At 46.2% G+C, this 25605-nt stretch overlaps 2 non-coding genes across 2 annotated transcripts; both read right to left on the minus strand.

Annotated features, from left to right (window-relative positions):
• Positions 1 to 3896: 3896 nt before the first annotated feature.
• On the minus strand, positions 3897 to 3970 carry trnak-uuu (transfer RNA lysine (anticodon UUU)). Its single transcript has one exon. It is a non-coding gene; the product is annotated as a tRNA-Lys (tRNA).
• A 4997-nt stretch (positions 3971 to 8967) lies between these two features.
• trnak-uuu (transfer RNA lysine (anticodon UUU)) lies at positions 8968 to 9040 on the minus strand. Its single transcript has one exon. It is a non-coding gene; the product is annotated as a tRNA-Lys (tRNA).
• Positions 9041 to 25605: the final 16565 nt, after the last annotated feature.

The raw sequence follows: 25605 nt of genomic DNA on the forward strand, positions 1-25605 counted from the left end.
AACGACATATTGCAGGGCAGTTAATCGATTTGGAAATACAAGACCTTCACGTATTACAGCGTCCCCCACGCCTTTCTGCCGGGTGTGCACTCATATTGATCATTCATACCTTTCTTGTTTGGAAGGGTGGGGGTGGGGGGGCGGGGTGGGTGGGGGAGGTTTTGGCCTCAGTTCCCGCCACCACCTGGTCGTTCAAGATAACCTTTTACATCTGTACATCAGGGCGACTACTAAGTTGGCTTTTAATTCATTCACGGGATGTGGGTTTCGCTGGCCGGGCCAGCATTTATTGCCCATCCTTAGTTGCCCCTTGAGAAGCTGGTGGTGAGCTGCCTTCTTGAACCGCTGCGGTCCCACCAGGTACATTTAGCGCAGAAATGTATCATGGACCCTTTTGAGTTTTTATTTCCCCGCGCGGACCACACAGTCTAAAAGGTTCCTATCAGGTGGAAATTTGCACCTCAGCTGCTGATACTCTCCCCTTTGCTGGGATGTTGAAGCCCATCAACGGGAGATAGGTTGAGGGGCAGCTGTCGGTATTTCCTGTCTACTGAACCGGCTCTTTCACCAACTGAGACGCGGGCGCTGACGTTGGGCTGAAGCATCTGAATGTAATTTCACCCATTGTATCCATGAATTTCACTGCACAGATCGTGGGGGAGAGGGAGATCAGGAGGAGCGGAGGGGCAGAGGTGGACGAGGAGGGGAGGTGGAAAGGGGAGGTGGGGCAGGTGGGGAGGTGTGGGAGAGAAGAATGGGGAGGGGTAAGAGAGAGGGGGAAGGGGAGGGGGAAGGGTAGAGGTGGAGGGGAGGGGGAGATGGGTGTCGGATCTTGAAGGAGGCAAGGGGGAGGGGAGACGGGCAGGCGAGAGGAGGAAGAGGGGAGAGGGGGAAGAGGGGAGGAGGTGTGCTCGATGAGAATGTGAATGAGTTGTTTGATTTGAGGCGGCTGTCCGAGCGCACAGATGCCTGTGAATCTTTTGAATTCTGGACACGGGAGGACGGTGCTCAGTATATTCGAGATCGAGACAGATAATTTCTCGGGATCCTGAGAGAATCAGGGGATATGAGGATAATTCAGGAAGGTGCGAGTCAGGTAGGAAATTAACTGTGGACTAACTGAACAATGGAGCAGCCGAGACGGTCACCACCTGCCCCTGTTATTCTGACGGACACCAGTCAGGGCTCAACTCCAGAATTATATTTACCTCCGAGAGTCAGCAGGAACAGAGGAACCAGGGAGGTTCCGCGCTCCTGTGCGTTTAAATAGAGTAAAATGTGAACAATGTGGCTCCCATTCTGTTGAGTGTCGAAGCAGGAATGATGCTCTGATCGAGGTATCTCTGGTGTTTAAACGGTTTGTTCGGGGCGGACTATTTCAGCTTGGCATGTCTCAATCTCAGCCTTTGTTGAAGGAGCAGGAGAAAGCAGCAGGAATTGTGTTTCAGCGTCTCATGGGCGGTGGAAAAAAGCAGCACCCGAACCCTGAACCCTGATGATTGTCTCTGCGAATATCAGAAATGGGAGTAGGACTACCAAACCGCGTTTTAATAGTGCAACGCGTGGGGAATTCGAACAGGAGAATCAATGAAAGAGCAGCTGTCACATCACAGGGCTGTGTGGGATAGCGAGGATTGGGGACAGGAAGAAGATTTCTCTAGAGAAGGGAGTGGGTCTGCGTGTGGTGGAAATGGTCTGTGGCGGGAAGATTTCTGGGAATGAAATGCAATATATGGGGAAGATGTGATATCTGTTGACAAACAGTGAAGCTCAGTTATCGAGCTTGGTTGCGAGAGGATTCGACTTAACATTTGAGTGTTCTGGGTTTAAATCCCTTTTTGGGTGATACATTCAGCTCCATGTATTCAACTCGTGTGAACCGCAGCAGTGTAAGAGGTTGACGCCGAGTTTCTTGCTGCCTGAATGCAATAGACTGAGATGTGCTTCAGAATGTATTCACAAGCGCACATATTCGCCAAGTCTTCATAGCTTTGACCCTTTCTTTGTGAACCGTGTTGATTATTCCCGGCGAGCATTTCTGTCAGATAGAAGTTCATCCTGACTTGACCACTGATTGGCCCACATCCATCCCTTCCTCAGGACATACAAAATAGGAGCAGAATAAGGTCATTCGGCCCCTCGAGCCTGCTGCCCCATTCAATACGAGCATGGCTTTGATCTGTTGGTGTTTTGAGTTCCACAATCCCATCTCCCCTCCCATCATCCGCAGTGGTTTGCTTTTATCCAATAATCTTCCAACCTCCTCCTTAAAAATATTCAGTGACCCCCGCATCCAGCGCCTTCTGAGGCACAGAGAATTGCAAAGTTGCACAACCCTCAGAGAGAAGAAAATTCTCCTCTTCTCTGTGATGAAATGGGCGACCCCAGATTTTAACAAGCTGAAATACTTTCTCCATGTTTAACCTATTTAACACTATGGATATCTCCGACAGCCTACTCTCCATTTTAACATACTGGAGACAACAGGAGACCGCGACTTGCAAATTGTCCGGCGAATTAACCAATTAACAAGCGGAATCTACACTCCTTCCACCCCAGCTCAACATCATCCCGCTTGTTGCTCTGATGAGTGTCTCTGAGAATATCAGAAATGGGAGCAGGACTAGCCTCTCTTGGCCTTCAGGACTGCTCCTACATTCAATATCTTCATCAATCATCCTCTGTCTCAATTGCCCTTTCTTGATCAGTCTTCATATCCCTCTGACCTGACAGAGCCCCGGGAAATACCCTCACTGACTTGAATATAATCAGCGCACTTCCGCAGTTCTCCCGTGCCCAGAATTCAGAAGATTGAGCAGCGTTTACGTCGATATAAAAACAAAAAACTGCGGATGCTGGAAATCTAAAAAAAAAGCATTTGCATCGAGCCCGGATAACTCAGTCGGTAGAGCATCAAACTTTTAATCTGAGGGTCCAGGGTTCAAATCCCTGTACGTGCGTGAGTCCATCTCACTTGAAAAACGGAGCTTTAAGCAACTGATGCACTGATTGTATTCGGGGCAGATTTGGATATTTTTCTGTGTCCTGTCCGGACAAAGGGACATGAGAAAAGTTAAGGTAAGTGACATTTACAGACAAGGTGAGACATGACCATATCAAACGTTGGAACAGTCCTGAAGGCCAGTGGATGCCACTCCTGCCCCTGTTTCTGACATTCTTACAGACACTCATCAGAGCAACACCAGGATTGTATTGACCTGGGGTGGAAGAATTGCAGATTCAGCAGCACCATTCCGCTTTTTATTGGGTTAATTAGGAGCACAATTTGCATAATGCTTCTTCCTATTGGCCTCAGACGGATGATGATTGGATCTATCGCGGTCTCTTTAGGGTAATAAACGATAAATACCGAGAAAGCTCCCTTTTCCCGAGCCTGAAGAATAGGAATATCTCGGCCAATCAAGAGCCAAGTCTAAAAGCAGTTTAAAAAAAATCATGAGCGGGAAAATGTCGAACAACATTCTGAAAGAGAGAGAAAACCATTGAAGCTACTCAAACCAAGACTAGGTTTGAAACTAAAGATTGAGACTCTGAAGCCACTTCTGAATCAGTTCGGGTCAGGAAGAAAACTGGGCGGGTCTCACGGGTGGCCGAAAACTTGGTCAATTATTATGACACAGCCGATGGTAAATGCTGAGTTGATCAAATCCCACTAAAACAGAAAATGCTGGTAAAACTCAGCAGGTCTGGCAGAATCTGCGGAGAGAGAAACAGAGTTAACGATTCGAGTCCCCATGACCCTTCTTCAGGGAAGAAAACTCATAGATTTAACAGAACTCGTAAAAACCACACGCTGGACAGTCACATTCATAGCGAGTTCGTGGCAGTTCTGTGTCCTTTCAGACAGATTTGAGGCTCAGAGGTTAAACAGCAACAGTCTCGAACAGGGACTTGAACCCTGGACTCTCAGATTAAAAGTCTGACGCTCTACCGACTGAGCTATCCGGGCTTCGGGAGTTCGCATTCACACAGCGCTCTTCAATGTTTCACAACAGTCATATCACTCTCCCTTTCTTTTATTTTTCATTCCATCAGAAACAAATCCGCCCTCTGCAGAACATTTCCAACACCCACAGACCGACTCCCTCACTTTGCCCCCTCTTCATCAATCTTCTCACTGCCACAAACTACTCGCTATTTCACAGTTTTCCCCCCACTAGTTTCTGCACTAAGCCCTGAACATTTTGAAGATAATGTTTATTAAGGAGCCCGCACTGAGTTGCAGGAATGACAGCGGGAGATTCCAAATTGACGTGGTTGGATTTAGGGTTAAGAAAACGACCACATTTGTTCTTGGCTGTGGGAAAGTGTGATGTCATCCACTTTGAAAACAAGAATGCGGACTGGACTCGGTGCAACTGACGTCAATTTCTGCAGCCAAACATCCAACTCCAGATTCTTTTTGTGAATTGTGCTGTAAAATTACAGCGAGCAATATTGTGTAAAAAGTGCATCCTCTCAAGCGCTTTAAAATGTTCCGTATTTCAATCTCCTCTCACTCTTCTTACCTCTATCTAATGTAGAATTAAAAAGGGAAACGATCGACATGCTCAGCGCGTCAGGCGTCATTTGTAGCGAGAGAGGGTGACTTTACGCGTCATTGCCCAAGTGTCAGGCGGACACGCACAGGTGGTGGAGAATATGATTTCGGGTGACAGGGCGTTGAGGGGTGTGACCTGGTGCAGCTGGGCCCGATTTCGTCAATACGAAAATGTGCCATTAAAAATGATATCCTTGTGCGATTTTGAAAGGTTCCAATTTGCGGCACTGCGCATGCTCTGTCCTGTAGGCGCTGAGCTTTCGTGTGTGGGCTGGGACGCTGTTTTCAATCATTCGTGTCATAAAGCTATTAATGTATATTATTGGATTTTTTTCTTTAAATACAGGGTTGGCCTGTGGATACATCTTAATTGGCTTGAAGCCAGCTAGCCTGGGACCTTTGATATTTACTAGTTTTGAGAGATAAGGGAGGTAGAGAGCATTTGCCTTTCGTTGAATGGAGCATTCAAGAAGAGGAGTGAAATATGGCACCCAGCTAGCAGAGACCAAGCAATATGTTTATTTTACTAATAAAATCGGTACTATGAAAGGTGTTTTATTGTTAGAGGAGGTGGACTACTTAGGGGCAGGTGATGCAATGAGAATTTACATTCAATGAGATGTGCTGGCTATAACAGGCAGCAGTTTTGTGTGTGCAGGGCAGAGACAATATAAGATCAAAGCCTGTAAGCCCCCCACTGTGTCTGCAAAGGAACCAAAGTGTAATAAACCTCATTTTGAATTTGTAAGGTGAAAATGCTTTGCCTGGTGTCTGTATAAAGTCTGTGGGTTGCTGTTGGATAACAGAGGTTAGCTTGAGAATTTGTTAAAAGTTATGGTAGCAGTAATTTGTAGCCATGTGCATGTGTTTAAATGTTTTGCAACTTATTAAGATGTTTCGTTTCGCTTAAATAAAAACCTATCAAGAACTGGTGGTCTGATTCCTGAATTTAGAGCTGCCTCTCAAACATACCACTTAAAAATATAGGCTACGACAGTTGTTTAAAGTTTCGCACTGGGATTTTACATAACTCAGCTGTATCAACTGCTGGATCATAACATTCGCACTGTTAGAAAGTCCTCACCATGTGTCAACAAATCCAAATGATGCGAGTCGGAAAATTCACTGATGCAGATGATAAGATTGGATTTCGAAATGTCTCGGTGCTGTCAGTGCCGTGACTTGGTTAGTTAAAGTGCCTGTCTACTAAACAGGAAACCCTAATTCTCCAAATATAAAAACCTACGTTCTCCTAATGCCTCGACTTTGAGCCAAAATAATTTGATATACCTTCCCCTTTTTTAACCTGTGAAACGGGTGCAAGTTCTAAAAGTTTCTTGACACTTCTAAACTTTCCTTTGAAAGCCAGCATCTGAAAAAGCAAGTCTCCAGTTATCTCATCAAGTATATTTTAAATCCAACCTATTTACTTGTAAATCCAAACCTCACCAGAACTTCTCATTAAAAATGCATGAATCTAATGCCTTTACACTTTTATCCCTCAGTCCTCACAGACAAACTGTCTTTATTAACCTACCCCAGTTAAATTAACCATGGGCGCGCACACACACACACACACACACACTGCCTTCTTTATAGAATACCACCATTTTCCCAAAAACATTTAAACAAAATTACACCCAACATCACAACAGAGAACCCATTTCCTCTGGCCCGAAAAATGGGAATATCTAGGCCAATCGAGAGCCAAGTCAGGAAGTGTTTTTTTCAAATAAAAAGTCCAGCTGGAAATGTATAACTACATTCTGGAAAGAAAAATGATTGAAGCAAAGAAAATTGCGTCAAGATGTGACGATTTAGAAGCTGAAAGGAAATCAGGATCAGTTGAGCTCTTCGAGAGTGCTGATTACCAATATCTCCCTCATCGCAAGACAGCTTGAAACATTGAACACTGGACAAGAACTTGAATCCTACACCCTCAGATTAAAAGTCTGATGCTCCACTGACTGAGATACCCGGGCTTCGAGAGTATGTTTTTACACAGCGACCTTCAATGTCTCACAACAGATATTTGCTTACTCACTTTATTATTAATATACTTTATTCATAAAATATCTGAAAGAACTTTAGAAAACTTTTCAAAATGGCCATTACAAAAAGTACAATCAGGTTCCAGTTTCCCACATAGATCATGAGGAGCTTCAGTACAATCAATGAACATTACAGACATCTCAACATGGTCATTATAGGCAGTCAGACCGTGCAACGGTTTTCAAGTTATCGGCATAGATTAAATCGCACTCTGAGGTGCTTCAATACAACTGTGATACATGTAGTATTCACTGAATACTTCCAATGTGGGCCGCACTCTCCATTTACTGCCTCACGAATCCGCCCTCGACAGAACATTTCCAACACCCGCTCGCTCCCTTCGGCTTCCCGATCATCAACCTTCTCGCTGCCACCAACTGCTCGATATGTCACGGTGGTGGCGTGTGTTATGGCAACTTTTTTTAAAAATTTGTTCGTGGGATGTTGTCTGTTACTGTCGAGGTGAAAATTGAAAGCCCACCCTTGTTCAGGGGGCATTGTTACGAGTCAATCACATTTGTAACATGGGTCTGGAAGCACAGGCAGGATAAACCAGGTGAAGACAGCAGATTTACTTCCCAAATGGGCATTAGTGCACCAGGTGGGTTTTTATGACAATGGTTTCATGGTCATCGTTAGATTGTTAATTTCAGATATTTATTGAATTTAAATTCCACCATCTACTACAGTGGGATATGAATCCAGGTCCCCAAAGCATTCCCTGGGTCGCTAGATTACCAATTTTAATGTCAATGCCACAAGACCAGTGCCTCCCGGAAATCTTGCACTGAAGACCTGAATGTTTTGAAGTTCGCTCAGGAGCGACATTCAGTTGCAGAAATGACATCGGGAAGTTTCAAATCGACTGGGGTTGGATTTCGGGTGAAGACAACGACGTCATTTGTCCTTGGTGGCGGGAAAGTGTGATGTCACCCACCTTGAAAGCAAAAAGGCGAAATCGGTGTCACTCTCTAAATTGTGGCAACGACATATTTCAGGGCAGTTAATCGATTTGGAAATACAAGACCTTCACGTATTATCGCCCCTCCCACGCATTGCCTGAAGGGTGTGCGCTCAAACTGATCATTCAGCCCTTTCCTGTGGGGGGGGGATTTGGCCTCACCACCTGGTCGTTCAGGATAACTATTTACACCTGTACATCAGGGAGACTACTAAGTTTGTTTTTAATATATTCAGAGGTTGTGGACTTCGCTGGCTGGGCCAGCATTTATTGCGTATCCCTAGTTGCCCCTTGAGTGGTGGTGAGCTGCCTTCTTGAACCGCTGCAGTCCCACCAGGTACATTTAGCGCAGAAATTTATCATGGACCATTTTGAGTTTTTATTTCCCTGCGTTGACCACACAGTCTCGAAGGTTTCTATCAGGTGAAAATTTGCACCTCAGCTGCTGATACTCTCCCCTTTGTTGGGATGTTGAAGCCCATCAACGGGAGATAAGTTGAGGGGAAGGGAGAGGTGGAAAGGGGAGGTGGGGCAGTGGGGGAGGTGTGGGAGGTGAGAGTGGGGGTAGGGGTAAGAGATAGGTTGGAGGGGAGGGTGAAGGTTAGAGGTGGTGGGGAGGGGTAGATGGTGGGGGGATCTTGAAGGAGGCAAGGGGGAGGGGAGCAGGGGAGGGGAGAGGAGGAAGAGGGGAGAGGGGGAAGAGGGGAGGAGGTGTGCTCGAAGAGAATGTGAATGAGAAGTTTGATTTGAGGCGGCTGTCCGAGCGCACAGATGCCTGTGAATCTTTTGAATTCTGGACACGGGAGGACGGTGCTCAGTATATTCGAGATCGAAACCGATAATTTCTCGGGATCCTGTGAGAATCAGGGAATGTGAGGACAATTCAGGAAGGTGCGAGTCAGGTAGGAAATGAACTGTGGACTAACTGAACATTGGAGCAGCCGGGACGGTCACCACCTGCTACACCTGCCTTGTTATTCTGACGGACACCAGTCAGGGTTCAACTCCAGAATTATATCTACCTCCGAGAGTCAGCAGGAACAGAGGAACCAGAGAGGTTCCGCGCTCCTGTGCGTTTAAATAGAGTAAAATGTGAACACTGTGGCTCCCATTCTGTTGAGTGTCGAAGCAGGAATGATGCTCTGATCGAGGTATCTCTGGTGTTTAAACAGTTTGTTAGGGGTGGACTATTTCAGCTTGGCATGTCTCAATCTCAGCCTTTGTTGAAGGAGCAGGAGAAAGCAGCAGGAATTGTGTTTCATGGTCTCATGGGCGGTGGAAAAAAAAGCTCTGATTCAATGTCAGGCACTGTACCGACGAAGTTACCTGGGGCTTCCTCAGATTCTTTTCTTGCCCTTTCAGACAGACTTGAGGCTCACAGACTAAACAGCAACGCCCGAACAGGGACTTGAACCCTGGACCCTCAGATTAAAAGTCTGATGCTCTACCGACTGAGCTATCCGGGCTTCGACAGCTTTCTTTCACACCACGCTTTTCAATGTCTCACAACAGACATTTCACTCTCCCTTTCTTTTATTTTCCATTCCATTAGAAACAAATCCGCCCTCTGCAGAACATTTCCAACAGCCGCAGACCCACTCCCTCACTTTGCCTCCTCTTCATTAATCTTCTCACTGCCACAAACTACTCGCTATTTCACAGTTTTCCCCCCACTAGTTTCTGCACTAAGTCCTGACCATGTTGAAGATAATGTTAATTAAGGAGCCCGCATTGAGTTGCAGGAATGACAGCGGGAGGATCCAAATTGACGGCGATGGATTCTGGGTTAAGAAAACGACCTCATTTGTTCTTGGCGGTGGGAAAGTGTGATGTCATCCACTTTGAAAACAAGAATGCCCATTGGACTCGGTGCAAATGACGTCGATTTCTACAGCCAAAAATCCAACTCCAGTTTCTTTTTGTGAATTGTGCTTAAAATTCCAGCGAGCAATATTGTGTAAAAAGTGCATCCTCTCAAGCGCTTTAAAATGTTCCGTGTTTCAATCTCCTCTCACTCTTCTTACCTCTATCTAATGTAGAATTAAAATGGGAAATGATCGACATGCTCAGCGCGTCAGGCGTCATTTGTGTCGAGAGAGGGTGACTTTACGCGTCACCTCTCCGGCCTTTCATTGTCCGTGTGTCAGGCGGACACGCACAGGTGGTGGAGAATATGATTTCGGATGACAGGGCGTTGAGAGGTGTGAACTGGTGCAGCAGGGCGAGATTTCGTCAATACGTAAATGTGCCATTAAAAATGATCCCCGTGTGCGATTTTGAAAGGTATCCAATTGGCGGCACTGCGCATGCTCTGTCCTGTAGGCGCTGAATTGAATATCTTTCGTGTGTGGGCTGCGACGCTGTTTTCAATCAATCGTGTCATAAAGCTATTAATGTATATTATTGGATTTTTTTCTTTAAATACAGGGTTGGCCTGTGGATACGTCTAAATTAGTTTGAAACCAGTTAGCCTGGGAGCTTTGATGGTTACTAGTTTTGAGATATAAGAGAGGTAGAGAGCATTTCCCTTTCGTTGAATGGAACATTCAAGAAGAGGAGTGAAATATGGCATCTAGCTAGCAGAGAGCACGCAATATGTTTATATTCCTACTAAAATCGGTACTACGAAAGGTTTATTATTGTTAGAGGAGGTGGAGTTCAAAGGCGCTGGTGATACAATGAGAATTTACATTCAATGAGATGTGCTGGGTATAACAGGCAGTAGTTTTGTGTGTGCAGGGCAGAGGCAATATAAGCTCAAAGCCTGTAAGCCTCCCACTGTGTCTGCAAAGGACCCAAAGTGTAATAAACCTCATTATGAATTTGTAAGGTGAAAATGCTTTGCCTGGTGTCTGTATAAAGTCTATAGGTTGCTGTTGAATAACGGAGGTTAGTTTGGGAATTTGTTAAAAGTCATGGTAGCAGTAATTTGCAACCACGTGTACGTGTTTAAATGTGTTGTAACTTAATAAGATGTTTCATTTAGTTTAATATAAAAACCTATCAAGAACTGGTGGTCTGATTCCTGAATTTAGAGCTGCCTCTCAAACATACCACTTAAAAATATAGATTATGACAGTTATTTAAAGTTTCGCTCTGGGATTTTAAATAACTCAGATTTATCAACTGGGTCATAACATTCGTACTGTTAGGAAGTCCTCACCATGTCTCAACAATTCCAAATGATGCGGGTAGGAAAACCCACTGATGCAGATGATAAGATTGGATTTAGTAGTATCTCGGTGCTGTCAGTGCCGTGGCTTAGTTGGTTAAAATGCCTGTCTACTAAGCAGGAAATCCTAATTCTCCAAATATAAAAATCTATGTTCTCCTAATGCCTCTTCCTTGGGTGAAAAAATAATTTAATATACCTTCCCCATTTTTGCCTGAGAAACATTTGCAAGTTCTATACGTCCATTGTCACTTCTAAACTTCCCTTTGAAAGTCAGCAGTTGAAAAATCAATTCTCCACTTACCTCATAAAGTATATTTTAAATCCAACCGATTTACTTGTAAATCCAACCTCACCAGAACCTCTCATAACAAATGCATGAATCTAACTCCTTTACACACACACACACACACACGCACACAGCCTTCACTACAGAATACCACCATATTCCCAAAAACATTTAAACAAAATAACACCCACCATCACAACAGAGAACCCATTTCCTCTGGCCCGAAGAATGGGAATATCTCGGCCAATCAAGAGCCAAGTCAGGAAGCGTTTTATTAAAATAAAAAGTCTAGCTGGAAATGTTTAACTACATTCTGAAAAAACAAGTTTGAACCAAAGGAAATTGCGGCAAGGCGAGACGATTTGGAAACTGAACACAAACCAGGGTCAGTTGACTTGTGTGAAAATGCTCATTAACAATCTCTTCCTCATCTGAGGGCAGCAGTAGACATTCAACGCGGTAAGAGGAACTTGACCCCTGGCCTCTCAGGTTGAAATTGTGACGCTCTACCGATTGAGATACAGGGGCTTCCAAAACATGCTTTCACACTGCGATCTTAAATGTCTTCCAACAGATATATGCTTCATATCATTTATACTCTATTACTTACATTGTTAATGATAGGCTTTATTCTTAAAACATCTGAAAGAACATTGCAAAACGTTTCAAAGTGGCCATTACAAAAAGTGCAATCAGATTCCAGATTTCCACATAGAACATGAGGAGCTTCAACACAATCAATGGACATTACAGACATTTCAACACGGTCATTACAGACAGTGCAATGGTATTCCAGTCATCGACATAGACTAAATTACACTCTGGAGCGCATCAATACAATGGTGATACATGTATAATTCACTGCATGCTTCCAATCTGAGTCGTACTCTCCATTTATTACAAACCCGCCCTCCACAGGACATTTCCAACACCCGCAGCCCCACTCACTCCCCTTGTCCTCTCTTTCATCAATCGACTCGCTGACACTAACTGCTACGATATGTCACCGTGGCAGGGTGTGACGTGGCAACTGCTCATTGCATTTGTTTGACACATGTTGGCTGCCACTGGCTAGTTCAGCATTTATCGCCCACCTTTGGTCAGGGAGTTTTTTTAAGGGTCAACCACATTTCTCATGGGAGCCACATGTCGGACAAACCAGGTGAGGGCAGCAGGTTTCCTTCCCGAAAGGGCATCAGCGGACCAAATGGGTTTCATGACATTGGTTTGATGGTCATTAGATTTTTAATTCCAGGTATTTATTGAACTTAAATTCCAACATCTGTTGAACCCGGGTCCCCAAATCGTTAACCTGGGCCGCAGGATGACCAGTCTGGTCACAGTACCACGAGACCACCGGCTACCCAAAATCCTGCAATGGGCCCTTCAATGTTTTGAAGGCTGAGGTTAGTTCAGGAGCGACATTCAGTTCCAGGAATGACAGCGGGAAGTAACAAATCGACGGGGGGGCCCAATTGCGGGTGAGGACAACGACGTCATTTGTTCTTGGTGGCGGGAAAGTGTGATGTCATCCGCCGTGAAAGCAAGAAGGCGAATTCTGTGTCACCCCTTAAGTTGTGGCGATGACATATTGCCGGGCAGTTCATCGATTTGGAAATACAAGACCTTCACGTGTTAGCGTTCCCATTCCCCCCGTATCCTGACGGGTGTGCACTCATGTTGATCATTCAGTCCTTCCTTGTGGGGGGCGGGTTCGGTCTCAGTTCCCGCCACCACCTGGACGTTCGAGAAAGCTCCTTATGCCTGTACATCAGGAAGATTACTAAGTTTTAACACGGGATATGGGCTTCTCAGGCTGGGCCAGCATTAATTGCCCATCCCTAGTTGCCCCTTGAGAAGGTGGTGGTGAGCCGCCTTCTTGAACCGCTGCAGTCCCACCAGGTACACTCAGCGCTGAACTTTACCCTGGACTATGTTGACTTTGTATTTCCCTGCACTGACCACACAGTCTCGAAGGTTTCTAACGGGTGGATATTTGCACCACAACTGCTGATACTCTCCCCTTTGCTGGGATGTTGAAACCGATCAATCTGAGATAAGTTTTGGGGCAGCTCTCGGCACCTCCTGACCACTGAACCGGCCCTTTAGCCAACTGAGCCACAGGCTATGACATTGCGCTGAAGCATCTGAATGTAATTTCATATATAGTATCCATGAATTTCGCAGCACCGAACCAGGGGTGGAGGGAGAGATGGGGAGGAAAAGGGGAAGAGGTGGGGTTGAGGGGGTGAGGGGGACTGGGAGGTGCAGAGTGGGAGGGGCAGTGGAGAGGGAGGAGGGTGGATGGGGGAGGGGAGAGGGAGGGAACTGGAGAGGGGAGAGGGGGAGGAGAGAGGGTGAGAGGGAGGGGAGCGGAGAGAGGGGATGGAGTGGGAAGAGGGGAGAGGGGGAAGTGGGAAGGAGGTGTGTTCGATGACAATGTAGAGGAGAATTTTGATTGAAAGCGGCTGTCCAAACGCACAGATGCTTGTGAATCTTTTGAATTCTGGACACTGGAGGGCGGTACGTGACGGCTCAGTACATGAAGGTTAGTGAGGGGGGGAAAGCCATATCATTTTCTTGTTGTGAGATGATTGTGAGAAAGTGTGTTCCCGTCTCCCTGAAAGGATGGAAGCGAATTCCGAGTAACTTTCTAAATTGTGAGAACTGTAACCTTCTGGGTAATAAACAGACTGGACTGGGCAAGGTGTCCATTAGAAGGCTGGACATTGTCCCCTTCCCCGCGCTTTCCTGAGCAGCGTGTTTAATAATATTAATCATTCAATCCTTCCGTGTGGGAACTCGCTCTCGCAGCCCAATGTGTTTCCTGGGGCCTGTAGGTCAGGGACAGGGTTAAACCCACCAGTAGCATTTAGGCACATGGGCTGAAAGGTAACTCAGACCTTCCTGCGGTTTGTGTTTTTTTCCCTGTTTGTCCGGACCTGGTTTTCCCTGATTTGTGAATGGGAGAGACTGCGCCAGACTGCCTGGTGTTCAGGACACTGGCGGTTCAGAGTGAAGCCCTCGGTGGGATATGGGGATAACGGCCCGGCGGAGATTGGCTTTCCGGGTCTCAATTGGATTGACAGGCGCTTTTAAACCGTGAACTCTAAATATCGCCCACGGCGAGGTTGGGAGAGGCGCATTGAGGGAGCAGGTGGAGGGAAACAAGTCAAGGGAGAAGTGGCACAGGGGCCGGTTTATTTTTAGCCCTGTAAAGAATTGACGTGTTTGTGGATGGACACGGTGGTTTTAATCACAGAAAGAGAAAGGAAGCCAAGCTGCTGTATACCAGGGAGACGCGGTCAACTCAAAGGGGAAAAGAGAGGTAAGTAGGAATATAATCTTCATTAACAGATCGCACCCTCTACGGCCTCACCACGTCGGAGAAGCATTTCTAGTGAAGGGCGGAGTTTGAAACACGGGTGCAGTGTGGAATTGATGGAGAAAATGGGGGCAGACGGGGGAAGGGGTGAGAATCTGCGAGGGGGAGGGGTAGAGCAAGGGGTTTTCCCCTGTCCCCATGGACCCTGGGCGTGGTTGGAACGAAGCAGTTTCTACCAAGTGACCTTCCCCAGAGGTTTGATGTATTTTTCTAACAAACCTCGTTTTAAAAGTGCAACGCGTGGAGAATTCGAACACGAGAATCAATGAAAGGCCGTGAGGAGGATGGGACTGTGAGTCTGAGAAAGGGGGTGGGTAACAATGAGGAGAGGTGAAGACAAGCGATGCGAGGCTAGACACCGGCACTGGGCAGAGGATGGAAAGAGAGGCATGTTAGTGATAGATGGGAGAAAGTGAAGGAGCGCAGAAAGGTATTATTGGGAATATATCAGTAATTAGACAAGATGGCAAGGTGGAGGAGGGGAGAATGAGAGGGGAGAGGGGAGGGGTGTGCACTTGGGATAAGAATGAAAGGGAAAGTGGGCAAATGTTTATATAGGGTTTGAAATATTGGTGGAAGAAGGCACGATAATAACTTTCAAATGTGCATTGATTAAATACTTGACGGGCGGTGGGAAAATAACTTGGGAACACTGATTAATTGTAGAGATATTAAAAAGAGCCAGCACAATAACGAAGGGCGGAATGGCCTCTTCCTGTCCTTTGAGATTCAGATGGCCAGTTCCCCTACGTCTCTTTATCCTGTTTAGCCGTTTGTTTTAGTTCAGTCAGCGACGGGCGTTCTTGGATGCCCAGAGCAACCTCAGTCATGGACTGGACTCCTTCACGACGGCGGCAGATTTGCTCCCGCCGACCCTCCTGCTGTGCCGATGAAGAGTGGATTAGAGCGGCGCTGACGGCGGCACATTGGGACAGGCCCGGCCCTGGGATACGGGCGTTCGAGAGCTGAGGTCCTGAAGAGCGGACTCATTGGGCGGCTGCGAAAGAAAGCAGAATTGTCGTCAAAACGGTGAAAAGGAACAGTCATAGAGTCATAGGGTTATACAGCATAGACACAGGCCCTTCGGTCCATCGTATCCCTGCCGACCATCCAACGCCGATCTATTCTAATCCCATCTCCCAGCACTTGGCCCGTTGCTCTGTGTGTTATGGCATTTCAAGTGCTCATCTAAATACTTATTAAATGTTGTGAGGGTTCCTGCCTCTACCACCCCCTCAGGCAGTGAGTTCCAGGTACCCCCCAACCTCTGGGTGAAAAAGGTTCCTCAAATCTCCCCTAAACCTCCTGCCCCTTACCTTAAATCTATGCCGCTGGTCATTGACACCTACGCTAAGGGGAAACGTTTCTTCCTATTCACCCTATCTATGCCCCTCATAATTTTGTATAGATCTATCAGGTCCCCTCACAGGCTTCTCTGCTCTAAGGGAAACAACCCGAGACAATCCAATCTCTCTTCATAGCTGAAACGCTCCAGCCCGGGCAACATGCTAGTGAATCTCTCTCCAGTGCAATCACATCCTTCCTATAGTCTGGCAACCAGAACTGCACACATTACTCTAGATGGGGCCTAACCAGCGTTTTATACAACTCCAACATAACCTCCCTGTTCTTGTACTCTACGCCTCGGCTCATAAAGGCAAGTATCCCATTTGCTTTGTTAACCAGCTTATCTACCTGTGCTGCTGCCTTCATGGATCTACTGGACATGTACACCTCTGACCCTCTGTACTTCCTAGGTGCGAACAAGGAAACCCCCTCAAATGGCAGTGATTTATTTTGAGTATGAATGGAATTTCGCAAAAAATTCAACGAGTATATATATAATATATTTATGTACGTGCCTATGAATATATATGTATGAATCCACTATATATATATATATATATACACACACACATATATACCTATATTTAACAGTCTTTTAGAGAAGGGAACACGAACCTCAGAATTATTAGAATAACTCTAGGGTGTTGGTAACCGTCTCGCCCTGAGTCAGAAAATCAACGTAACTCAAAAAACAAGCAAAAACTGAGCACAATCCCGAGTCCAGAAGTCGACATTCCACACAAAGTTTAATTTATTTACACTGACATTGACGCTAACTAAATGGTCATTTTATTAAAAACAACATTAGCAGTGTCAGAATCAATAGGAAGCGATGACATAACCTGTCTAGCCCGGATCATGAGCTGATCGGAGCCGGAATTCAAGCAGGAACCTGGGTGTCCTGGGCAGCCGCCCCGCCAAATAACACTGGCTGCCAGACCTTTCATGATCCCCTGGCGCTGTGACCCTAATGACATTCAGCCTGGCCTTTAACCCGCCAAGTATTCCACTGTCCATTGCCTGCTGCTATCCATGCGGGTCTAGCTCCTACATCCACAGCACATCCGCCTCTCCCCCGTGTGCTGACCTCTTGAAACTCTTTCGAGTTATCAACAGTCACAGATTGCAACTCTTTCGAGTACAATCACAGTTCTTGGTTTCCAGGAGTGGGACATGAACCCACAACCCTCTGATTCAAAGGCGAGGGTGCTATGAACTGAGCCAGCTCTTGAAGGAGCACAGTGATTATCTGTCCCATATCTCCTCTCCATCCTTTGGTTCCGTAGACCTGTCAAGTTTTCATTCTCGACGACCTGTCCTATTCCCGTTTAAAATTACTTCTGTAAGCAATTTCCAGACTCTCTCTTTTCAGGTACAACGCCCCAGATCCAGGCAACTGTGTGTGAAATAAATGACCCTTATTTCTCCTCAAGCTGCTTCCAATAATGTTAATTCCATGTCCCTTGGCTGTCCGCACACTCGCAAGAGGGAGCTGCCGTTCTCTGACTCTTCTATCGAATCCTCCCAGCGCCTTGAAAAGCTTTTAATAAGTCACCTCCAAAATATTTTTCTGCCAATTAGAAGCGACTTGACTCTAATTTAACCTCTGCTTACAACTGAGGTCCATTTCCTGTGTAACAAGCCTGGACACTTCCCCATGTACCGGTTTTATTGCCGTTAGGTATTTGAAGAGTATGGTGTGAGGAATTGTCCACAAACACTCCGGCTGACACAGAACCAGCTATTTATAAAGTTGCAGCACCATCAGCTGATTTCATACTGTGTAACTCCATTTAGAGGCGGTGGCATAGTGGGCATTGTCACTGCCTAGCATTCCAGAGACCCAGGGTAATGTTCTGGGGACCCGGATTCTCACGCTGCCCAAGTTGGTGGTAGAGGCAGAAACTTTAAACTCGTTTAAAAAGTACCTGGACCTGCACCTAAAGTGCTGTAAGCTGCGGGGCTATGGACCGGGTGCAGGAAGGCGGGATTAGAAATGGCACCTGGGTGTCCTCGGGCTGGCATGGACAAGATGGGCCGAATGGCCTCCTTCTGTGCTGTAACTTTTCTATGGTTCCATGCCAGGTGGTGAAATTTGATTTCAATAAAAATCTGGAATTAAAAGTCTGATGACGGTGACGGTGAAACCATTGCCGAATCTCATAAAACCCCATCTGGTTCACTAATGTCTTTTAAGGAAGGAAATCTGCCGCCATACCTGGCCTGGCCTACATGTGGTTGACACTTAAGTACCCTTTGAACAAGGGCGGGCAATAAATGTTGGCCCCGAGCCAGCGATGCCCACATCCCATGAACGAATGAAAACAGATATGATTGTTCTGTGTGGACAGGAAGACTACTCTTCTCACCTGCGCTTTTCAGAATGGTCATTGTACATTGACCTGCCATATTCGCCTTTTCAAACGTTATACCTACCAGCGTTCAGCTCTATCTACCACGCTTCACCCCATTTCGCTATTAGACCATAAGACCATAAGACATAGGAGCGGAAATTAGGCCATTCGGCCCATCGAGTCTGCTCCGCCATTCAATCATGGCTGATAAGTTTCTCAACCCCATGCTCCCACCTTCTCCCCGTAATCTTTGATCCCCTTACCAATCAAGAACCTATCTAACTCGGTCTAAATACACTCAATGACCTGGCCTCCACAGCCTTCTGTGGCAATGAATTCCATAGATTCACCACTCTCTGGAGAAAGACGTTTCTCCTCATCTCTGTTCTAAAAGGTCTTCCCTTTACTCTGAGGCTGTGCCCTCGGGTCCTAGTCTCTCCTATTAATGGAAACATCTTCCCCCCGTCCACACTATCCAGGCCTTTCAGTATTCTGTAAGTTTCAATCAGATCCCCCTTTCATCCTTCTAAACTCCATCGAGTAGAGACCCAGAGTCCTCAAACGTTCCTCATATGTTAAGCCTTTCGTACCTGGGATCGTTCTCGTGAACCTCCTCTGGACCCTCTCCAGGGCCAGAACATCTATTCTGTCTATGCCATCTGGAGTCAGCAACCCCACTCATCAATATGTATCAAATTGTACCAAGCCGCAAACTTTCTCATGTTGCTCCCTTCACCAGGCTCTCGCTCATTTTTAGAAGTTAGGAAAGAGTCATTGGTCCAAGGCTGACCCTTGGGAAACATGCCAGCATCTGAAAAGCATTCATCCTCCGCCGACACCCACAGCTTTTATGTCACAGCGACCATTCCATACAAAGTTAATATTTTATTCTTCATTTAATGGATTTGAAGATACGAACGTACGAACAAGGATCAGGAGCAGGCCACTGGGCCCCTCCAGCCTGCTCCACCATGGCTGACCTGAATGTAACCTCAACCCCACAATACCCCCCGAAACCCGACAACCTTTCGCCCTCCTTGTTAATCGAGAATCACCTCAGCCTTAAAAAAACATTCAAAGACTCTGCTTCCACCGCCTTTGGAGGAAGAGAGTTCCAAAGGCCCACAACCCTCTGAGACAGAAAGAAAATCTCCTCAACCCCGTCTAAAATGGGCGACCCCTTAATTCTAAACAGTGACCCCTGCTTCTGGATGCCGTCCCCCACTCTCCCCTCCCCAACAAAGAGGAGACATCCTCTCCACATTCAGCCAATCAAGACCCTCAGGCTCTTATATGTTTCAATCAAGTTATCTCCTACTCTTCTACATTCCAGTAAATACAAGCCTAACCTGTCCAACATTTCCTCATCAGATAACCAGCCCATTCCAGGTATTAGTCTTGTAAACCTTCTCTGAACTGCTTCTAATGCATTTATATCTTTCCTTAAATAAGGAGAACATTACTGTACACAATACTCCAGATAGGGTTTCATTAGTGCCCTGTACAGCTGAAGCATAATCTCCCTACTTTTGCAATCATTTCCCCTCGCAATAAGTGATACGTTCTGTTAAGAGTCCTGAAGTTAGTGGCCCTGGAAATAGTGGATGCTTTGGTGGTCACCTTCCGAGGTTCTATAGACTCTGGAACAGTTCCTACAGATTGGAGGGTAGCTAATGTAACCCCACTATTTAAAAAGGGAGGCAGAGAGAAAACGGAATTATACACCAGTCAGCCTGACGTCGGGAGTGGGGAAAATTATAGAGTCCATTATAAAGGATTTAATAGCTGAGCACTTGGAAAACAGTGGCAGAATCGGACAGAGTCAGCATGGATTTATGAAAGGGAAATCATGCTTGACAAATCTACTGGAATTTTTGAGGATGTAACTAGTAGAGTTGATGAGGGGGAGTCAGTGGATGTGGTGTATTTGGACTTGCAGAAGGCTTTCGACAAAGTCCCACATAAGAGATTGGCGTGTAAAATTAAAGCACATGGGATTGGGGGTAGTGTATTGAGATGGATAGAAAACTGGTTGGCAGACAGGAAACAAAAAGCAGGAATAAAGAGGACTTTCTCTGAATGGCAGGCAGTGACTAGTGGGGTATGCAGGGATCGGTGCTGGGACCCCAGCTATTCACAATATATATGAATGATTTCGATGAGGGAACTAAATGTAATATCTACAAATTTTCAGATGACACAAAGCTGGGTGGGAGGGTGAGCTGTGAGGAGGATGCAGAGATGCTTCAGTGTGATTTGGACAAGCTGAGTGAGTGGGCAAATTCATGGCAGATGCAGTATAATGTGGATAAATGTGAGGTTATCCATTTTGATAGCAAAAACAGGAAGGCAGATTATTATCTGAATGGCTATAAATTGAGAGAAGGGAATGTGCAACGAGACCTCCTCGTACAGCAGTCACTGAAGGTAAGCATGCAGATGCAGCAGGCGGTAAAGAAGGCAAATGGTATGTTGGCCTTCATAGCCAGAGGGTTCGAGTACAGGAGCAGGGACGTCTTGCTGCAATTATACAGGGCCTTGGTGAGACCACACCTGGGATATTGTGTGCAGTTTTGGTCTCCTTATCTGAGGAAGGATGTTCTTACTATAGATGGAGTGCGGCAAAGGTTTACCAGACTCATTCCTGGGATGACAGGACTAACATATGAGGAGAGATTTAGTCGGTTAGTATTCTGTAATACTACAGAATTATATTCGCTGGAGTTCAGAAGAATGAGGGGGGATCTCAGAGCAGCCTATAAAATTCTAACAGGACTTGACAGAGTAGATGCAGGAAGGATGTTCCTGATGGTGGGGGAGTCCAGAACCAGGGGTCGCAGTCTGAGGATATGGGGTAGACCATTTAGGACTGAGAAGGGGAGAAATTTCTTCACCCAGAGAGCTGTGAGCCTGCGGAATTCGCTACCAAAGAAACCAGTTGAGGCCAAAACATTGTATGTTTTTAAGAAGGAGTTAGATATCGCTCTTGGGGTGAAAGGGGTCAAAGGATTTGGGGAGAAAGCGGGGAGCAGGCTATTGAGTTGGATGATCAGCCATAATCATAATGAATGTCGGAGCAGCTCGAAGGGCCGAATGGCCTACTCCTGCTCCTATTTTCTATGTTAGCTCCTCTAAGCACTTGCTGTACCTGCATGCTAGTCTTTTGTGATTCATGCACTAGGACACCCAGATCCTTCTGAATCTCAGAGCTCTTAACCAACACACACGAGATATCAGCTGGTCATAATCACACTCCTATCGGTAGGACACAGTTTCGTTCAGTGCAAGACGCATTATAATGGTCAGAAAAGGCGCTGCGAAGATTCAAGTCACTTGTTTCTCTGCGGGTCAACACTAAATGTTAACAGGTCTCGTGTAATTACCAACCTCATTGACTTGCATCTTCGAATTTCTGCACAGCGCCTTCCATCCGAGGATAGAAACAGCGATTGGCACGGATATCTCCAACAGCACAAGCAACCAGTGGATGATTAGGAGCTCGTAAGGATATCCCTGTGTATCAGTGGGGAGAACATGTTAAGGACATTCGGAAATAAGCAAAATGACTTCTGGCCACGAGGATTCTCGTGCCCACGGTAACAGCACAATACTCAAAGGAACTTAACCCAGAGGATGGGGCAGAGAATATAGTTGCACCTGGGGAAAGTAAACAGATGGGATGGGGCATTGGCCTGGGGCAACAATGTACTGGGAGACAGCTCTCGCCATTTGCCATCTAATGGACCTCCATGGAAAGTTACATATATGGGCGTCATTTTACTCGTATTGTCTCACTATCTCAGATAGCGGGATATTCAAGGGTCACGTTGGAAATGAGTGGGCAGGGGAGCGGATAAATAAAAAGTCATACAGTGGATAAGGCGAGCATTCTACCCAAGAGGTAGCTGACTGTGATCAATTTACCCCCACGCCTTTATCATCCATATGTAGAGACCCCATCGTGAAAAAAAAACACAAATGAATTGGTCTCCAACAGGCAGTTCAACCAAGCTGGTTTTGAGAATTCTGAAGAAGATATTTAATAGTGCCTACAAGTGAGCCTTTCCACTAGAAAACAGGCGTCTGAGCGGTGAATATCACAGAGATACTTACAAATAAGTTGAGGTGTCAGCAGGTAGACGCAGGGCAATGCATTTCCCACTTATTGGGTGAATCCAAAACGAGAAGTATGAGATTGTCACCAATAAAAGGCTGTGAAATATTCTCGGGGGGTGGTGGGGAGTGGGGAATTGGGGTTGGTTGGGGGGTTAGATGGGCGGGGATGGAGGCGTTGTGGTGGGTCAGATATTTAGGCTTGGCGTGCTTAGCATGTCCAATTTGTTTCTGTGTGCCTTTGAGTGGAAACTAGGTAGCTGGACAGGAAAACCCTCATCAGTACCTGGTGTCTGGAGTCTCAACCAATCCCATGCTCTCTTGGCCCGCCTGCTAGATTTCACTCTTCCCTAAATTTGAAATCAAGCAAAACACCACTGCCCATATACCAACTTGCACCAGTCTGCTCAGCAGCTATGCTCCCTAAGGTGCTCCTCAAGCCCATTTCTTTTGCCACGTTTTTGGCTACCTGAGCTTATATCGCCCCCTGTGTCTGAGTGACAGGTTTGGCTGGTAACACTCCTGTGGAGCAGCTGAGGATGCTTCACGAGGTTAAGTGTGTCAGGCAAAAGCCAATTGTTTTTCTTCTATCGCTAGATTCAGTGGTTAGGAGCTTGGCGTGGGGCAGGAACATGGGAGCGAGCACCTTCCGCACTGTCCACTCTCAGTCAGTCTGTATAAAATAAAGCGAAGACGTGCTGGAGCTGAGTTAGCTGATTTGCATAATTCGGCAGTGTGTGAAGATTTTATAACAAAAGCAAACACCTCAAAAAACTCAGCACGTCTGACAGTATCTGAGGAGAGGAGCACAGTTAACGTTTCGAGTCCATATGACTCTACAACAGAACTAGGTAAAAATAGAAGAGAGGTGAAATATAAGCTGGTTTAAGGGGTGGGATGGGACAAGTAGAGCTGGATAGAGGGCCAGTGATAGGTGGAGATAACCAAAAGATGTCATAGACAAAAGGGCAAAGAGGTGTTGAAGGTGATGATATTATCTAAGGAATGTGCTAATTAAAGGGAGAAAGCAGGACAAGCAAGGTACAGATAGCCCTAGTGGGGGTGGGGTGGGGTGAAGGAATCGAAAAAGGCTAAAAGGTAGAGTTAACACAATGGATGGAAATGCATTTAAAAATAATGGAAATAGGTGGGAAAAGAAAAATCTATATAAATTATTGGGGAAAAAATGGGGGATCTGAAAGGGGGTGGGGATGGAGGAGAGAGTTCATGATCTAAAACTGTTGAACTCAATATTCAGTCTGGAAGGCCGTAAAGTGCCTAGTCGGAAGATGAGGTGCTGTTCCTCCAGTTTACGTTGAGCTTCATTGGAAGATTGCAGCAGGCCAAAGACGGACATGTGGGCATGAGAGGAGGGTGGAGTGTTGAAATGGCAAGCGACAGAGAGGTCTGGGTCATGCTTGCGGACAGACAGACCGAAGGTGTTCCGCAAAGCAGTCACCTAGTCTGCGTTTGGTCTCTCCAATGTAGAGGAAACCGCATTGGGAGCATCGAATGCAGTAGACTAAATTGAGGGAAGTGCAAGTGAAGTGCTGCTTCACTTGAAATAAGTGTTTGGGTCCTTGGACGGTGAGGAGAGGGCAGGTAAAGGGGCAGGTGTTACACCTTCTGCAGTTGCATGGGAAGGTGCCGTGGGAGGGAGATGAGGAGTAGGGGGTGATGAAGGAGTGGACCAGGGTGTCCCGGAGGGAACTATCCCTGCGGAATGCCGCCAGGGGGGTTGAAGGGAAGATGTGTTTGGTGGTGGCATCATGCTGGAGTTGGCGGAAGTGGAGGAGGATGATCCTTTGTAGGCGGAGGCTGGTGGGGTGATAAGTGAGGACAAGGGGGACCCTATCATGTGCGAAGATTTTATCCTGTACTCACAGATAGGGCACAATGACATCCGGCGCTTCTGGGAGCACATAATCTTGGTCCGGGCCAAATGCCGAAGTCGACGTGAAACAGGAACACATCCGCCACCACCATCAAGGCACTGGTCAAATTCGCCGCCAGACAGAGCCACAGCTTCGGAGAGTAAGCAGTAATTCATTTTCATATCTGTCCATCATGATAATTCACACAAAGGCATTGGATGCTTGGCCGAAAATGCATTCGGTGCACCCCGCCAAAAATATAGAATTTCCATTCAGTATGTATTGCAATTATTTATTTTTAAAGCAATTTTATTTCTGTGCGCGGCATTTGCCAAAAGGTGGCCTTTTATATACTTGCGAAAAAACCCTCAATCGAAACATTAGTTCCCCTATCAGCCTTGGGATCCCTTTCCCCGATGCCTCTATACATTTCTGTCCAGAACTGTCCGCAGGGAATCTAATTGTGGTTTCATCTACATTTAACGTGCATCTCTGCTTTTGCCTCTTTTCCTTTCGTGATATGAAATTGGAGAAATGTAAGACGGCTTGCCAGTTCGCTATCACTTGTTTTACAATACACGTGGGATACTTGCCTTTATTAGTCGAGGCACAGAATATAAGAGCAGGGAGGTTATGCTAGGACTGTATAAAACGCTGGTTAGGCCACAGCTAGAGTATTGCGTGTAGTTCTGGAATCCGCATTATGGGAAGGATGTGATTGCACTAGAGAGAGTGCAGAGGAGATTTACCAGGATGTTGCCAGGGCTGGAGAGTTTTAGTTAGGAGGAGAGATTGGATAGACTGGAGTTATTTTCCTTGGAGCAGAGGAGATTGAGGGGGGACATGATTGAGGCGTATAGAGTTATGGGGTCATAGGGTAGACAGGAAGGAACTTTTCCCCTTGGTGGAGGGATCAATAACCAAGGGGTATAGATTTAAGGTAAGGGGCAGGAGGTTTAGAGGGAATGTGAGGAAGAATTGTTTCACCCACAGGGTGTTGGGAACCAGGAACTCACTGCCTGAAAGGGTGGTAGAGGCAGAAACCCTCATAACATTTAAGAAGTATTTGGATGTGCTCTTGCGATGCCGTGGCATACAAGGCTATGGGCCCAGTGCTAGAAAATGGGATTAGAAAAGTTAGGTACTTGTTTGACCGGCGCAGACTCGATGGGCCGAAGGGCCTTTTTCTGTGCTGTAGACCTTGATGACTCTATGACTATAACACACGAATAGGGTTTACCCCGCCATTGGACCTGCAATATGACGGAACATTGTAGCATGAAGGTTTTTTTTTGTCGAACCCGCGCTAAACAGGCTGGTTACAGAATTTAACATTAAAACAGTACTCTTGGAGTTGAAAAGTTTGATTCAAGGAATTCCAATATGGATATACTCACAAGGCGTGTATTCGGTTTCGCTCCTAGATTGTACCACATGCTCCCACATAACATAAACTGGAAAGAAAAGTGTAAATATCCATTTCGCTTGATAGATCAT

This window comes from Cetorhinus maximus, chromosome 35 (genome assembly GCF_964194155.1).
Source record: "Cetorhinus maximus chromosome 35, sCetMax3.hap1.1, whole genome shotgun sequence".
Lineage (NCBI taxonomy): Eukaryota > Metazoa > Chordata > Chondrichthyes > Lamniformes > Cetorhinidae > Cetorhinus > Cetorhinus maximus.